The 18437-nt window shown below is 35.2% G+C and overlaps 1 long non-coding RNA gene across 2 annotated transcripts; it reads right to left on the bottom strand.

The window, feature by feature from the left end:
* Positions 1-13862: 13862 nt before the first annotated feature.
* On the bottom strand, positions 13863-16774 carry LOC145568879 (uncharacterized). 2 transcript variants are annotated; one of them, XR_014096002.1, is made up of 4 exons: positions 16295-16774; positions 16067-16193; positions 14350-14479; positions 13863-14244 (listed from the first exon to the last, which is right to left on the bottom strand). It is a non-coding gene; the product is annotated as an uncharacterized LOC145568879 (long non-coding RNA). The 2 variants fall into 2 exon arrangements; XR_014096003.1 differs by having other exon boundaries at positions 13863-14199.
* Positions 16775-18437: the final 1663 nt, after the last annotated feature.

Here is an 18437-nt window from a genome sequence, read left to right as displayed (position 1 = left end):
GGACTAAATAAAGCTTTAGTTATTAATAAACTGATTAATTAGACTTGGCATGAGGACTTAGGCAGAAAATTGAACCATCGCCGAAGCAACGGAACTGTCGCGAAACGCCAGGGGCCATCGCATTGCGATGGACACTTTTGTGTCGCGCCACAAGTCAAACCTTCGCGTCATTACTGAAACGTCAGTCTGGGCCTGTTTCCAGTGTTCTACCTTAAAAGGGCAAGCCTATAGTCGTACTAAGTCAGACTTAGTCAATTTATTAGGCTTTAATTAACCATAGTAATTAATTAAATAATTAAGTAAGCAAAGTCCTATATAGTCATTAATTAGTTTATTTAGACTTATACACAAGTCAAACAAACGGTTAGTGTAAACACATATAGATTATGCACAAGAAATAATGCACAAGTAGTCAAGTAAGCACAATGTGATGCAATGAGTTTACAACCTAACCATGGCTCTAGTTCTCTAAAGTTCAAGGATAAGGGTTAGTGAAAGAGTGTCCATGGTTATAAGTCCAGATGCATCGTGCGGAAGCCTTACCTTTGGAAGGGTTGGCGCGTATGGATGGGACCGTACAACTTAAACTTGTTTCCATGGTTAGGTGAATTCACAAACTCGGATGTACCCTTCGTTGCAATAAGCGTTCGTGTAGGGAATATTTCAAGTCATCCCACACTTGAGCCCCAATGTGATCATACACTTAAGCATGGTGGCATCCAAAGGGAAGGAAGCTAGAGCAAAAAAGTCATCAACAAGTTTTAGGAACTTGTAAACCGTTCACAGGGGAAGGTTACACCCCTTAACGATCCAGGAGATCGTTAACTCCAATAGGTCTGGAACCATGACTGGAAGTTCGGGGATGAAGGTACAAATCCAACCTAAAAGATATTCAACCTGCCCTAAAAATAGGCCTCTACTTTATTCTTCTCGTATTCATGTGCACTTTCTGACTAACATGCAATCAATAGGTTAACCCTAAACCTGTTTATCTATGTTGGTTGAATATTAATGCACAAACAAAACTATTATTGGCGATCACATGAATTATAATCAAATTAGCCTAAACAAGATTATTAATTATCTTATTAAGCGTGATTACAAGTACAAATTCCCTTTAAACATACATAAAAGGCGTGATCAAGCAATAACAATAATAAAATATATCAAGCAACATAATAATAATAAAAAATAATAATCATCATAATAATAATCATTATAACAATCATAATAATCATAATTATCATAATCATGTTAAAGCATAATATTATTAGCAAGATCCTAGGCATGATACTAACATGATCAATAACAAACCCTAGCATGTCACTAAACAATAAAAATTAAAGTTTTAGCCCTAACATGATACTAACATGCTATTAGGAAAGAAAATAGGAAGAATCCTAGAAATCATAATTGATATAAGCAAATCACCCTAAATATCATACTAATGAAAGCATCCTAACATGATACTAGGAACCAAAATAACAATCTTAACATGATTTCTATATCATAAGATCAATTAAACAATTAAAGTACTTACTTGGATGCCTCGTATCTCCTTCTAATAACAAAATACACACGTTAGTAACTTCAAGGAAAATAATAAATCAAAAAATTAATTTAAATAATTGAAATAGAGATTTGGGACCAAACCCTCAGAAATATCAAACCTTTCACGTCTAGGGCGAATGCAACTTCGAACTTGGCTAGGTGTGTCTAGATCTTGTGAATGCGGAATTTTGTTTGTGAAAAGTTGGTTTAGAAAGAGAGAGAGAGTATTAAAAATTCTTGATGAGAGTTGGTCATTAAAAACGGAGGTTTAAGGAGGCTATTTATAAAGAAAATCAGCCGGAATATGATAAAAAAGAATCAGAGTTTCAAGAAGAATAAAACACGACGATGTTGCCACACAAGCCTCTGTCACCGCACGACAGAGCCTGTCGCCGAGCGACAGGTGTGTCGCCACGCGACAGGCCTGTCGCCAGGCGACAACCTGTGGTGCGGCGCTCTAGGCAGTTTTTCACACGTTTTCATATTTTTGATAAAATTAAGCGTAGGAGGGGTAAAACTATAACACTTCTTTTATTCTAAATAAAACTCATAAAACTCAATTATCAATGCTAATCACATTAGGATTCAAAAGAACCTTCTAGAAGATTCTAGAAGACTATAATCAATCCTAATTGCATTAGGAATGATAAATCATAATAGGCCCTCCTCTAGATCATCGGGCCGCATATAAAGGTTAAATCAGGCCCAATTTAGTAATTTGGCCATAACTTCCTCATTATTCATCGGAATTGGGCTTATAATATATCATTGGAAAGCTCTTTTCGAGCCCAATCCAACTACACTATTATTGGACCCTTGCCATGGACCAAAATAAATTGGATTGGCTATTTTCATAAAATAGGTTTTCGAAAACAGAGAGAAAGAAGAGAAATAAAAACTAACCGCAACACTAGACTTTCCACACTTTCACTTCATTCGATTATGATTTGACGTGAAAAATATTCATCACCGGGTTTGGTTTTGAGGAGACACATTTGGGCGTCTACAGAAGCCCCCACTTTGACTGAGTTTGGAGAAACACAAGTTTCGAAAACAAAAGTCAAAGTAGCGATAGGGACGGAGAATGATTCAGAACGTTCTGCGATCCTAAATCATTCTTGTAACGCCGATACTTGCAAACTAACGTTAGTTTAAACAGATAAAAGAGTTAAGAAACGCGTATCTTGCACCGTCGAGCACACGACTCTGGAGGTAACCGGTTTGTTGTGACGATCTTCCTCAAGCTAGGGGATACCGCCTAAAGACTACTCCGCTTGCAGCTGCCTTCAATTTTCGCTGTGATAGTCTTCTGCAAGCCAAAGAATACTATCAAAGAATGCTTCGCTTGAAACGATCTTCTACCGCCTTGTGACCATCTTCCGCAAGCCAAGGAACATGATCGAAGATTGCTTCGCCTGAAGCCATCCTTAGTTGTTGCGATAATATTCCGAAGAAAATTACTGAAGATCAACGCCTGTCGATCCTTAATGTTGCTTGAACTTTGTTGTTGATGCTTTGGGTGATGACAATCCTCTTTTCTTCAGGAACAGTTGTCAACACGACTCTTGTATGATGTATGACAATCTGATTTAGGGAAAGTTGTCAATGCCACGTAACAATCCATCCTTGGAAATGTTGCTACGATGAAGCGACAATCCGTATCTCGGAAAATTTGCCAAAATCCAATTTTGGGAAAAGTTGCCAATGCTTCGTAACAATCTGTCATAAGAACTTTGCTACGATCGACAATCCACATCTTGGAATATAACTCTTGAAAGCAATCCACCTTGGAAATTTGCCAACGCTATGCGAAAATCCATTTAGGAAACTATTGCCACTATTGACAATCCGCGTCTTGGAACATTTGCAAAAAAGAGTCAACCGACAATCCACTTCGGGAAAATTTACCACTTACTGATATGAATGACAATCCACGTTGAGGAACCTTTGCCGAAATTTATGATGAGTAGAGACCTATGACAATTCTTTGGGAAATTTTTCCATAGGGAACTATGTGTATGACAATCCAATCTTGGAAAAATTGCCAAACAGAGCAGGAGCACGACAATCCACGCTTGGAAACTTTGCCAGAGATGACAATCCAATCTTGAAAAAATTGTCGTTTAAGAAGAATCCGCGACAATCCACTTTTGGAAATATTGTCAGTTGGGGATGACAATCCAATCTTGGAAAAATTGTCGTATAAGTGCTTGCTTTTGAACCGATGCGTTGGTGCTTGTAATGAGCCAATGCTTAGGCACTTAATCTAAGTGAGACGATCGTCGTCAGGTCAATCACTTACTGCGATTGTAATCGAGCCGACTACTAATCATGTCGATTTGCTTATAGGGGCTAACTGGTGTACCAAGGAACCCAAAATTGCTGTATGAGGTCCGCATAATCCAATATGGGGCCATGTATCTCATTGCTGCTTCGGCACACGCTGGAAACCGCTGTCGCCGCGTCCTCGCTCTGTCGTCAGGCGACAGATTTTGTTGACAGGCGACAGCCTTGTCGTCTGACGCTGGAGTCGGGTTTTCATTTGCGGTTTTTCGAAAAAATCCGGGAATGTTCTTGCTCACTGAAATGTACCTGCATTTATATTTTGGACTATAGGACTTTGCTTATCTTTCTTTAGGGTTGACTTAAGACTTAGTTTTGCTTGACTCATTGACTTGACATGACTTAAGGTATAAACTTGACTTAATGATGACTCACTTCGTGTGACTCGTGTGTGCATAGTGTTGACTCATGAAGCTCGATATGTACATGACTCGAAATGCAGAAAAACAAAAATTTCCGTCATTTTTGTGGAGGGTACCGACTTTCTCCCGAAAAAAGAAAGACGTAAAAAGGAAGAAGTTTTTTATGGTGCATGTTGAATGAGCTTAGTCAAACGTTGTTTGATACTATCTCTCAAGGTGCAAGGATTAACTCATCCTAGGCTATCTCAATTGTTGACTCAATGATGAAAGTATTTAGGTAACTTAGGCACGGAGGCTAAGCACTTCATATTTTGTGATGCAATGATGAGTGATGAGTGATGAGTGATTTTGTAATGACAAAGTATGCTTCAATGTTGTGTTAAGATTTCATGACAAAGGGTTCCTAAGGGAAGGACTACTTGGTCATGTATCTGTGATGTGTGTGATAGTGACACTAAAGTTAGGCCGCAAAGGCTAAATGTATGGAAAGATATTATTTTAAGAAGAGTCAAATGATGGTGACTCTTAGGCTAGGTAGGCTAATAATGTAGGGATCAAGCCCCCAAGTCTAGCTCTACGTGGATAAGGATGAGCTTTGAATATCCCTTGATATAATCAATTATGCATTTTTTATTACGGTTGCACCTCGATGTGAAGTTGCCTACGTATCCGTTAAGAATCAGGCCGAACGTAGCTCTAGCCGAACCTCGCACAAGTGTGTGTATACCTCAAAGAGGTCTTTGAAGGTTTGTTACGTGGTTAGGCTAAAGGTTTGAAGAAGAAGGGAATAAGCCCCCAAGGTGTGCAACCTTCTTTTGAATCTTTATATTTTTATACTTGAGTTTTCTCAGTTTTTGAATTCTCTTTTATATTTTTGCTCTCTTTTTTTTTTTTTTTTTTTTGCTTTTGAATTTTTTATTTTGAACCTTTTTGATAAGTGTGGGCAATCCCGATCATGCGGTCTATCACTCACTTAGCATTCATGTTTCTCAGGAACGGTACCGAGCACTCGATAAGAAACGCAATCTGAGACGTGCTCATATCAAAGACATTTTCATATCAAAAACATTGGAACACTTGCCCTTTTGTACACTTTTATTGTTTTTGCTATTTTATTTATTTTGATCTTTTGAAATCACTCAAGCTTTTTAAAATTGCATAAATTGCACACTGTCCCATCCCAAGGTTGGGTAGATGTGGGTTGAAGAAAGAAAGGTCTATCATTAGACGAGGCTCAAAGTGGTTTATCAAAAAAAAGATTGTATATTTGAAAGGGTGAAGATTATATGAGCTACAAAAGGTACCTCAAATCATTGGTTTACCTTGTGCTTAGTTCGACATGGATTTTTTTTTATTTTTTTTATTTTATTTTTTTATGCGATGCAATGATCATATGCAAGGAAATAAATGCTCATTTTATTAAAGGGAGAAAAGAAACATACAAAATAAAAATCTAAGGAAAATAAAAGGTGTCTATTGCTAGACTTATTGGGGAAAGGAAGAATGAAAAGAAAATAGAAAAAAAAAAGTCATGAAATCTTATCGTTGAAGCCTGCCTCGTGTCTTATGCTTTATCATCACTCGGTCTTCTTGCTAGCTAGAGGCAATGGGATCTTGTTTGCTTCTATGAGATCTTAAATGAGATTTTGAAACCTGTAGCATTCATAGGTGGTGTGACCATTTCCTTAATGGTACTTGCAATAAGAATTGGGATCCCATCTCGAAGATCGCTTTTCTGGTGTTGGATCCTCGGTAGGGCCAATAGGTTTGATTAATCCTCGATCATAGAGACGATCGAAAGCAACATCATAGGTCATTCCAATGGGTATGAGTTCTCTTTTGGGTTTCTTTTTAGATCCTTGATTATCCATGGCTAAGACACCGTTATGGTCAAAGGTACTAACATTGTTACTAGAGTGGGCGTTTTCGGAAGAAGAAGGATTGTCGTTCTTCTTTCCTTTCTAGCCACCGTGGTTACTATTGTTAGTAGATTTTTGCTTTGCGAGGTCATCTTCGATTTCGATACCAATGTCATAGACGGCCTTAAAAGTATTCAAATTATGTTGATATTTTAAATGCTTCGAATACTTCTCTTGGAGATTCTTGATAAACATCCTTACAAACTCTTTTTCGGTGGGCACCTCAATCATCTTAGTGGAAGTTTCCCTCCACTTATTAAAGAAAGAAGTAAAGCCTTCATTCTCTTTTTGTCTTAGCATCTCAAGTTGTCTATAGTGGGTTTCCACTTGAATATTACACTTATATCTGTCAATGAAAGCGTTTTTTATTCCATCCCAAGTAGAGGTTTTCTCTTTATCAAGGGAGAAGAACCAATGTTGACAAATGGTTTCAAGAGATAGCGAGAATAAAGAGTGAAAAATATTCTTATCAATCACTTTAATGTTTATTACAGTTTCAAAGGCTCTTAAATGAAAGTAAGGATTGTCCGTTGGCTGGAACTTAGGGATGTCATTGGCATTGAACTTCTACAGAAGAAGCTCCTTGTCCACTGAGACCCCTTGTGAGCTAATGCCCTGAAATTTATAGTCATTGGATATTTTGCTCAAGCTTTCTTACATGAGCTCCATTTGTTGTTGTTTCACGGGGTCATTGATTTGAAGGTTTAAAGCCTTCAACACCTCAGTCACATTAGCCATTTGCTTCTTAAGCTCATTGACTTCTTCTTGACTTGCCATTATCTTCTTAGCTTTTCTTTTTTGACGAATCGGTTTATCAAAAAGTTGAACTTGAACGAAGGTGTTGTCCTTGATTAATCGCCCTTCTCTCCTTGATCAAGTACCGTGGAAAGGGAAATTAGGGATAAGTTTTTTTATTATTTATTTTGACTCAAGCTCTATTCAACATGGAAGAGAATGTGGAAGAGAATAGAAATGGAATGGATTGGAACCCTCACTCAAATGACAGAAGACGACTCATGCATGAACCTAAGACATGGTCATGGTGACATATACAAAGTGTGTGCTAACACTAGTGAGTGTAGGTGACATGTTAAGACTTGTGTCATGACCATGTGGCTAGACTATGTGACTAGACTCAAGCAAAGATTAAGACCTCACATATATGCATTAAACTGGATAGGCTGTGGTATTTTAGTCATAACTTTTTATCTGTGACTCTGATTGGGATGAAACCAACGCCAAATTAAATATAAAACTCGGGGCTACAGATCCATAGGTTGTACGACTCGTAGTTCTTTCTAGAACTCCGGTTATGACCAAAACAAGTCGACATTTGTGCAGTACACGGGAATAAAAATCCGGGTTGACTCAAAGGAACTATGACTCGATTTAGCCATATTTATTAGCCAAAGTAATTAACTAATTAATTAAGCAAAGTCTTTTAGTCCTTGTTTAGTTTATTTAAGCATATTTATGATCACAAGTCAAACCAAACGGTTAGTTTAATCACATGTAGGTTATGCACAACCAAATAATGCACAAGTAGTCAAGTAGGCACGATATGATGCAATGAGTTTGCAACCTAACCATGGCTCTAGTTCTCTAAAGTTCAGGATATGGGTTAGTCAAAGAGGGTCCATGGTTATGAGTCCGAATACACCGCGCGGAAGCCTTACCTTTGGAAGGGTTGGCGCGTGTGGATGGGACCCCGCGAGTTAAATTCGCTTCCATGGTTTGGTGAATTCAACATTCTCGGATGTACCCTTTGTTGCTCAGAGCGTTCAATCAGGTAGATGGAGCATGATTTCCCAGAGGGTTATGTCCATATGTAGAACACATATGGGTTTCAGAAAAGTGAGAAAAACTCAATCAGGAAGTAGAATCAAGCCAACAGTGCTAGAACTGGTCGAAATTAGAACTCTTATATCTGGCTCGGTATTGGAAGAACGCAGCGCCAACCAACAGAGATTGTTGCCGCGATATAGCCCTGTCGCCTGGCGACAGAATTGTCGCTCGGCGATAGAGCCATATCTTCAGCGACAGTCTCTGTGTTCTAGATGCCAGTTCCTACATGCCTCAGCAGCTTTCTGTGTTCGTAAAATTTTCCAGTTTTTCGCAGCATTATTTCGGTTCTAGTTGTGAAAGATATTCCTCAAATTTCCTACGTGTAAAAAAATCCTATGTTTTTGACTCATTACGGATTCTTTCTAATGAGAACCTTTTTTATGCATATGACAATAATGTTAATCAAAATTACACACATGAAATACTTAGAACTTTTCGAGTCTCATCCACTCATTCTAAATAATTGCCAAAATAAATTTTAGGAATTGAAATAGAAATCTCCCCAGCGGAGTCGCCAAAAACTGTAGGGAATATTTCAAGCCATCCCACACTTGAGCCCCACTGTGATCATACACTTAAGCATGGTGGCATCCAAAGGGAAGGAAGCTAGAGCAAAAAAGTCATCAACAAGTTTTAGGAACTTGTAAACCGTTCACAGGGGAAGGTTACACCCCTTAACGATCCAGGAGATCGTTAACTCCAATAGGTCTGGAACCATGACTGGAAGTTCGGGGATGAAGGTACAAATCCAACCTAAAAGATATTCAACCTGCCCTAAAAATAGGCCTCTACTTTATTCTTCTCGTATTCATGTGCGCTTTCTGACTAACATGCAATCAATAGGTTAACCCTAAACCTGTTTATCTATGTTGGTTGAATATTAATGCACAAACAAAACTATTATTGGCGATCACTTGAATTATAATCAAATTAGCCTAAACAAGATTATTAATTATCTTATTAAGCATGATTACAAGTAGAAATTCCCTTTAAACATGCATAAAAGGCGTGATCAAGCAATAACAATAATAAAATATATCAAGCAACATAATAATAATAAAAATAATAATCATCATAATAATAATCATTATAACAATCATAATAATCATAATTATCATAATCATGTTAAAGCATAATATTATTATCAAGATCCTAGGCATGATACTAACAAGATTAATAACAAACCCTAGCATGTCACTAAACAATAAAAATCAAAGCTTTAGCTCTAACACGATACTAACATGCTATTAGGAAAGAAAATAGGAAGCATCCTAGAAATCATAATTGATATAAGCAAATCACCCTAAATATCATACTAAGGAAAGCATCCTAACATGATACTAGGAACCAAAATAACAATCTTAACATGATTTCTATATCATAAGATCAATTAAAAAATTAAAGTACTTACTTGGATGCCTCGTATCTCCTTCTAATAACAAAATACACACGTTAGTAACTTCAAGGAAAATAATAAATCAAAAAATTAAATTAAATAATTGAAATAGAGATTTGGGACCAAACCCTAAGAAATATCAAACCTTTCATGTCTAGGGCGAAGGCAACTTCGAACTTGGCTAGGTGTGTCTAGATCTTGTAAATGCGGAATTTTATTTGTGAAAATTTGGTTTAGAAAGAGAGAGAGAGTATCAAGAAATTCTTGATGAGAGTTGGTCATTAAAAACGGAGGTTTAAGGAGGCTATTTATAACGAAAATCAGCCGGAATATGATATAAAAGAATCAGAGTTTCAAGAAGAATAAAACACGACGCTGTCGCCACACAAGCCTCTGTCGCCGCACGACAGAGCCTGTCGTCGAGCGACAGGTGTGTCGCCGCGCGACAGCCCTGTCGCAAGTTGACAGCCTGTGGTGCGGCGCTGCAGGCAGTTTTTCACACGTTTTCATATTTTTGATAAAATTAAGCGTACGGGGGGTAAAACTGTAACACTTCTTTTGTTCTAAATAAAACTCAATTATCAATGCTAATCACATTAGGATTCAAAAGAACCTTTTAGAAGATTCTAGAAGACTATAATCAATCCTAATTGCATTAGGAATGATAAATCATAATAGGCCATCTACTAGATCATTGGGTCGCATATAAAGGTCAAACTGGGCCCAGTTTAGTAATTAGGCCCAGTTTAGTAATTAGGTCAAAATGGGCCCAGTTTAGTCTCATCTACACATTCTAAATCATTGCCAGAATAAATTTTAGGAATTAAAATAGAAATCCTCCCCAGTGGAGTCGCCAAAAAACTGTAGGGAATATTTTAAGCATCCCACACTTGAGCCCCACTGTGATCATACACTTAAGCATGGTGGTGTCCAAAGAGTCCCCAACAAGTTTTAGGAACTTGTAAACCGTTCACAGGGTGAAGGTTATATCCATTCACGATCCATGAGATCGCTAACTCCATAGTGGTCTGGAATCATGACTGGATATTTGGGGATAAAGCTACAAATACAATCTAGAAAAGATTGAACCTGTCCTAAATAGGCATCTACTTTATTCTTCTCGTATTCATATGCGCTTTCTGACAAACATACAATCAATATATTAATCCTAAGCATATTTAATCTATGTTGGTTGATTATTAATGCACAAACAAAACTATTATTGGCGATCACTTGAATTAAAATCATATTAGCCTAAACAAAATTATTAATTATCTAATTAAGCGTGATTTCAAGTACAAATTCCCTTTAAACCTGCAAGAGAGGGTGTGATCAAGCAATAACAATAAATATATCAAGCAACATGATAATATTAACAATCATCATCATAATAATAATCTCAATAAAGCATAATAATATTATTAGCAAGATCCTAGGCATGATACTTACAAGATTAATAACAAATCCTAACATGTCACTAAACAATAAAAATCAAAGCTTTAACCCTAACATGATACTAGCATGATAGAAGAAATAGAAAGCAACCTAAGCATGACACTAGAAAGTAATAAATAACATCCTAACATGATACTAGGAATTAAAATAATATAAGCATACTTTCTATAGATGTATAGCAATAAAACAACTTACTTTGTTGTCTCGCATATTATTCTATCAAAACAATACACACGTTAGTAACTTCAATAAAAATATTAAATTAAACAATTAATTTAAATAATTAAAATAGGAATTTGCGACCAAACCGTCATAAATTATCAACCTTTCACGTCTAGGGCGAAGCCAACTTCGAGCTTAGCTAGGTGTGTCTAAAACTCGTGAATGCGATATTATATTTTTTAAAAAGGAAAGGCTTAGAAAGAGGGAGAAAGAATAAGCTTCTATCTTTGAGAGAAAGAAAGAATAGAATAGATGATAGTTGATGATTGTTGGTGGGGAAATAACGCCCCTATTTATAGAGAAAAACATTCAGAATGCTTGGAAATGAGTTAGAATTTAACTCGAAATAAAACAGACCCTATCGCGACGCGACAGACTTTATCACGATGCGATAGGCCTATTGCGGCGCGATAGGCTCTCCGCGGCGCGATGGCTTGATCAGGATAAAAATCCTATATGGAGTCCTTTTCCCAATATAATTAGGTAATTTCGAGCCCTATCCAAATACACTATTATTAGACCCAAATCATGGACCAAACTAAATTGAATTGGACATTTTCCATAAATAAGGTATGAAAAGAAATATTTTCGAAAATAAAAAGAAGTATTTTTATTAAAAACAGGCGCATTACAAGACTCTTTCACATTTCACCTCGTTTGATAACCAAATGACGTAAAAGATATTCATCACTGGGTTTGATTTTTGGGGAGACACAATCAGGTGTCTACAATAATCTAAATTTTTTTTAGAATAAAATTATAATCCAATTTGTACATCTGAAATATTGGTATTCTATCCAAATTTTACTGAAAATAGAAATATAAACTAATTTTCTTTTATCCTATAAAGACAATTAAATCTGTCCAATGTGGCGCGACACTTTGCAAAAAGTTGGAACGCCAAGTGTCACTGTCTCGTGGCCTGGCTGAAAGTTTAGCTTTATATATTAGTTATATGATTGGATCCCACTTTGTGAAGTTGTATATATATGATTAAAAATAAATAAAACATTGTTATAAAAGGAATTAAGTAAAGTGAATAGAATTTAATTTGGAAAAACAAATGAAAACCAAAAGTGAGTAGTACTTAGGAAAACAGAATATTTGTTAGATTATATGTTCAAAATTATACTCAGCTCCCTCCATTTTTTAAAATGCATTACTTGTATATATTTACCCGGAGTTTTAGCAAAGTAATTTGCTCTAATACTATATGTGCAAGTGGAACAAGTAAATGATTAGTTTATTTCAATAAAAGTACAATGTGGACCGTGCAAGAGATAGTATGTGAGAGTGAGAATAATTTATTTATTCATTTAAATAGGGATTGTAAAAGACAGATAAATGATATTCCGTAAATTATTGAGAAGGTTTTGCATGATACCTTTTTACGTGAGTCCGGTTTATAATGAACACACCCATTCCCCACCCACTGCCTAGCCACTTGTCGACGGTCGGCGACCACCCTCCCCCGCCCATCCCCGGCGACTTTCCCCCACCCATTTCCCGACGTAGGCGACCCCACAAAACACGCAGGAACAACAACCGAACGAACGAAAGTTTCTCTTCTTTTTGTTCTTCATTCTAGAATCTACCATACTATTGAAACAGCTTCTCAGCTTTCTCTCTCCTCCGTTGAACAGTGGGAGGAATTTGAGTCAAATTTGGTTGTTAATTGTGTTGCGGAACCCTTAAATTAATTAAGGTTAGGACAAAACTATGAAATTGATATTTATTATAATTTGATACTTATAAACCAATTTCTGACTATTATAATCTACTTTCTGACACTTTTATTCTAATATCTATAATTATTATCTAATTCCTGACAATTACAATCTAATATCTAATAATTAAAATCTAATATCTGACTATTATAATCTAATTTCTGACAATTAAAACCTAATATCTGACACTTATAATCTAATATCTTACCATTATTATCTATGTTTGACACTTTTAATCTAATATCTGATATTTATAACTTAATATCTTACCATAATTATCTAATTTATGACAATTAAGAATTTTTTTTTTTCTGTTTGTATGACCGGACTCACGTGAGTCCGTTCTACACAACATTTTCACTCGTAATATATTTTGGTTGGGGTTTTATGGAAGAGAGAAAAATAATAAAATACAGTACATACAATTAGCAAATATAGAAGTGCTATATTTAAGAATAACATCCAAATCAGACAAATGATGCAGTTGAAAAAAAAAACGAGAGAAGTGATAATAAAATATCTTGCTAACGAACGTCCTTGTGGCATTAGGTAAACATTTAAAATATTTCCTAAAGTGGTATTAATTTGAAAATGCATGCCAAAATCACGCGTCGTTTAATTTTAATTTTTATATTTCTATTTTTAGTTATCTTTTCTAACATTCCGGGGCATTCGCTAACTTTTGCCAGCCATATTAAAAATAAAATTATTTGTTTACTTCAAAAAGTATTACATCCCTAGCTACCTTCACTAGTGGAAAAAAGCCTATCCGTAACGGGCAAAAACAGCCCATCCGTAACGGGCAACGGCCGTTACGTATGCGGCCGTTACAGATAGCAAATGATATTTGTAACGGGCACTTGCCCGTTACAAATAAGTAGTTATTCGTAACGGGCAGAACAAGTGCCCATTACAAATAACGGGATTATTCGTAACGGACATTTGGGTGCCCGTTACAAATAACGGGGTTATTTGTAACGGGCACCCAAATGTCCGTTACGAATAATCCCGTTATTCGTAACGAGCACTTGTTTTGCCCGTTACGAATAACTACTTATTTGTAACGGGTCTAATATCTGCCCGTTATGAATAGTGTGTTATCCAATAAAAAAAAATCCAGCAAATGCTGGATTGCTTTCACACCATTTTAAATGAGATGTTTATATATTATACAAATATAGTATACAAATTAAAATACAATAAACTAATAACTAAAACTTAAGAGAACTTGATAAAAAAAAAAAAAAAAAAAAAAAAACTTAAGAGTTGCCATATACAAGCAACTGCTATACAATAAACTAATATACAAGCAGCTGATACACCATCCGTGACATCAGAACACCTGGTCCGGCAAGCAGAATCATTTGAGCTGTACATCTCTGCACAGAAAATGTAGGAGTGGAGGTCTGGATCAATATTTTCCCCTGGGACATAATAATATCGGCATCAAATTTCAATAGCTTGATACAATGATACATATTCAAGATCTACCAGAGAAAATGATAAAATGAACAACAAGAGGGACTTACAAATGCGGATGCCATCCCCAAACCTTCCCATGCGGGCAAACTGTCCATCTGGATACATAGGTGCACATGGTGTTCCAGGAACACCATACAGCTGAAGGTATTGTTGACCCATATAAGGGTTGTAAAGGCCCTGTAGAAAAAAAAAATATCAGAGTAAGGATATGGCAAAATATTGAATAAATTCATTGAAACTTTCATTATGACGCATTTTATAAACCTGATTACCTGTGCATACGCATATTCAGGCCCAAATGGCTATCACAAAAAGAACATCAAGCATACATAGCATAGCTATCACATAACATTAAACAAAGACCATATGAGCACAAAAAATATCTAAAAGCTCACCATGGAACACTATTCATTTCGTATGACTGTTGTCAACCTATCCAGTTATTATTCATAAAAGTAGTTTTTAAGATCCCATAACACTTAAAGATATAAGGACAAACATAACAGTTAATGATGCACATTAGCATGCACATTAAGGACTCAAGCAGCACATTGTCTGATCAAACTGCCCCCTACTCCCATTCAACTAGATTAGAGTGCTACCAAATTTAAAGGTGATCCTGTACTTTATGATACCAATTAATAAATTACCGCACCAAACACAATTAACAGATTAAAGAAGCAATTTCTAGATACCAGCTTAATTACTATGTTTGAGAAAAAAAAACCAAAGGCAATCTTGTACACAAGCGATAGCACAGTATCATTACACAATAATCTAAACTCATCATACATGGGCTATCAGTCAAAAGTAATAGGTATCAACAGTTGCAATTTGCAAAAATTAATTTTTTTTATTGCAAGTTTGTGTGTCAAGACAAATCATATATCATGTCCAATACCATAAAAGAATCAGCCGTATTTATTTGGAATAGCATAATCAGATGTTGATCAGATTATAACTAAAAACAGTTCTAAGATCATACACATTTGTCTTACAACCTTAGTATATGAGATATATCAAAAAGTACCTATTTCATACACCAAACATGTCATTAAAAGTTGAACACTTTCATTAACCCAACAAAAAAGGATTGTGCTGTCATATTACTACAAGAGCAGAATATAACTGAATCCTATAACTTTGGCATTAGTATAAACAAGTTGATGTTAGCTTTATCTAGATAGAACACAAATGCATTGGAGTTTTCATTTACAATTAATGGTCTTTATAAATTATAACTTTTTCCTTAACCCACCCTAAACCCACCAGATCCACCACCTTAACCCACCTTAACCCTAACCCGAACCCACCTTAACCAACTAAATTCATACAGAACAATGGAACAACTCCTCATTTATCTTAATTATCATTCAGAAAACAGATGATTTCATACTTCATACACAATCAAGAATATTTCTTTCCTGGATTTAATAACAATGCAATTATTCTACCAAAAAAAATAACATATATCCCATAAAACTTCAAATAAAGATCAAATTATACTGGCTAAAATGATAATTTCTACGTAAAATTGGCAGAAACTAAAGCAAGTCAAGCAATTAAGATCAAATTTGACACTATCAAATCAATAATTATAAAAAAAATAAAAATAAAAATTGTAAATTAGCATATAATAAGCTGGAAACAAGATCAAATTCAGCATTTTACAACATTGCAACATCAAATTTGAGAAATTAACAAGGCCAAACAAAATGATAATATACAGAAATTAAAACAGAACTGAGAAACAAAAAAACATACCGGATTTTAACGGGACTAATTCTTCCGGCGGCGAGCGATGCTGGTGATAAGATCTTGGCCGGATTTTGCAAATGATTTTAAATTATCGACAACCGAAGCAACTGGGTCCATTTGGAAAACCCTAACCCTAAAATAATAGGATTTGAAGAGTGGATCATGAGTAAAAATGGAGTAATTTTTTGGAACAATATTACATAAATTAAACCCAAAAAAATCAAGGCATTTAACCTGAATAATTGGACCAAAACGCAAAGCTAAAGAACCAAGAAACCCTATCATCAAATTTCTGATTTTTGAATCGATAATTGATTCAAGTTTGTTGTTGTTGTTGTATTTGGTTCAAATTGACGACGGCGGCGACGGTGGTTGTGGCCAATCGATGCTTGCTCCGGATCTATCCCCACCCAGAAGCCGCTGACGCTTCTTTGCCTTTTCAGGCTCAGACAACGTCTCATCGGCCTCGATCTCCCTAATCTTCTTGAGCAATTCACCACCAGGCCCCGTGACAACCGCCGATACAATGGAAGCAACAGCAGCATTCTCCGAGGGAGCACAAATCACTCGTGAGTTTTAGCTATTGACAATTTTCTTGTTTGAGTAGAGAGAGTGAGTGATTTGAGGAGAGAGAAAGAGCAGATGAGTGAGGAAGAAGAGAAATGCGAAAAGAGAGAGTGATTTGAGGAGAGAGAAAGAGAAGAGGAGTGAGGAAGAAATGCGGCTGGGGAAGTGGGAACAGATCGAATAAGGTTTTTAACCCTAGAGAGTTATTTTGTTGTAACGGGCTTTATATTTGTCTGTTACAATTAATAACTATTTGTAACGGGCATTTATTTGCCCGTTACAATTATTAATTGTTCGTAACGGACATTTGTTTTCCTGTTACAAATAAGTTTTTCCGTAATGATCAAATATTTTGCCCGTTATAATTACTCTTTTTGTAACGGATTTTATCATGCCCGTTACAAATAGGGTGTTACAAATGACAATTTTTCCACTAGTGCTTTAAAAATTTTTAGGTAACTCTTATGAATAGTGTTTGAACACTTACACAATCTAAAGAATTTATTTACTTATTTTTCCTCGTTAATGTTGATTGCCTATTTTTGTAAATTTTTCAGTATGCGTACATTTAAACCTCTAAGAATATCGTATTTTCCCTCATTAATGTTACCAACGACTAAAGTTGTGACATTCCCCTAAAAAAATATAAAATAAATAAAATAAAATAAAATTGTGATATAAGGTCAAACCAATTAACTTAAAGCTAGAATTCCCTAAACATGAGTAAGGCACTGTTTAGTTCGCCTTATATTTGCTTATCTGAATTTATCTGATTTGGTCTGATCTGATCTGATCTGGTCTAGTCTGATCTGATCTGGTCTGATCTAATTTGATCTGATCTGATTGTCTGATTTGACCAAACTCTAACCTTAAGCGTACGACAATCTATAAAGAAAAAATATATTAAGTGGGATCTTGTTAGATTCGTAATAATGTGTATTTTATTAATATGTAATTTTCATAATTTTTTTCATTATGAAATTAAAGATATTTAGCGATAAAAAATTGCACATAAAACGATGTTCTGATCTGATGTGATTTGAACTTATTTTTTCTGATCTGATCTGAACTTATTTTTTCTGAAATAAGTAAAAATAAGGTGAACTAAACAATGCCTAAATATGTCGTGCGCATTTGCCACCCTTCAAAATTGTGGGCCACGCCCCTATATATTATTGAGTCCTAAATTGATTTTGAGTTTCCAATATACTTCATACTAAGAAGAGTTTTTTCTAGGAAACTTCGTACTATGAAGTTTATATTAATTTGTGTGTTGTACTTGTACAATCAAGTAAAATGTTCATTTATTTAAGAGAACTTTTATATCTAGGTTTCAGCTGTAATATGAGCACGCTATCTATAATCTATCTATTTATAACTATATACTAAAGGCAAATCAGAATGACACGTGTCATCTTCTGATTAAAAATTTTCCCTTTTTTTTTTTTTTGGTCAAACCTAATAACTTTAATATTTTCTTTTCGTATTTAAAGTATTATATAATGAGAATACTTCAGCTTTATATTATCAATAATCATCAATAATCAATCAATAATTATATACTAAAAGATATACCAGCAATGACACATGTCATTTCCTGGTGTGTCCTTAATTTTTTTTTTTTTCTGCATAAAAAATTCTATTACAGAAACAAATCTTATACAAAAATCATTCCCTAAATTTATATAATATAATTACTTAAAATAAAAAAAGATTTGACATATTTTAACACAAATATTTATATAACTATAAAAAAAACATTCTTAACATAAGTTTGATAATTTTTTACATCATTTTATACCTAACAAAT

This window comes from Chenopodium album, chromosome 11 (genome assembly GCF_948465745.1).
Source record: "Chenopodium album chromosome 11, dcCheAlbu1.1, whole genome shotgun sequence".
Taxonomy (NCBI): domain Eukaryota; kingdom Viridiplantae; phylum Streptophyta; class Magnoliopsida; order Caryophyllales; family Amaranthaceae; genus Chenopodium; species Chenopodium album.
This window is presented reverse-complemented; position numbering and strand designations above follow the sequence as displayed.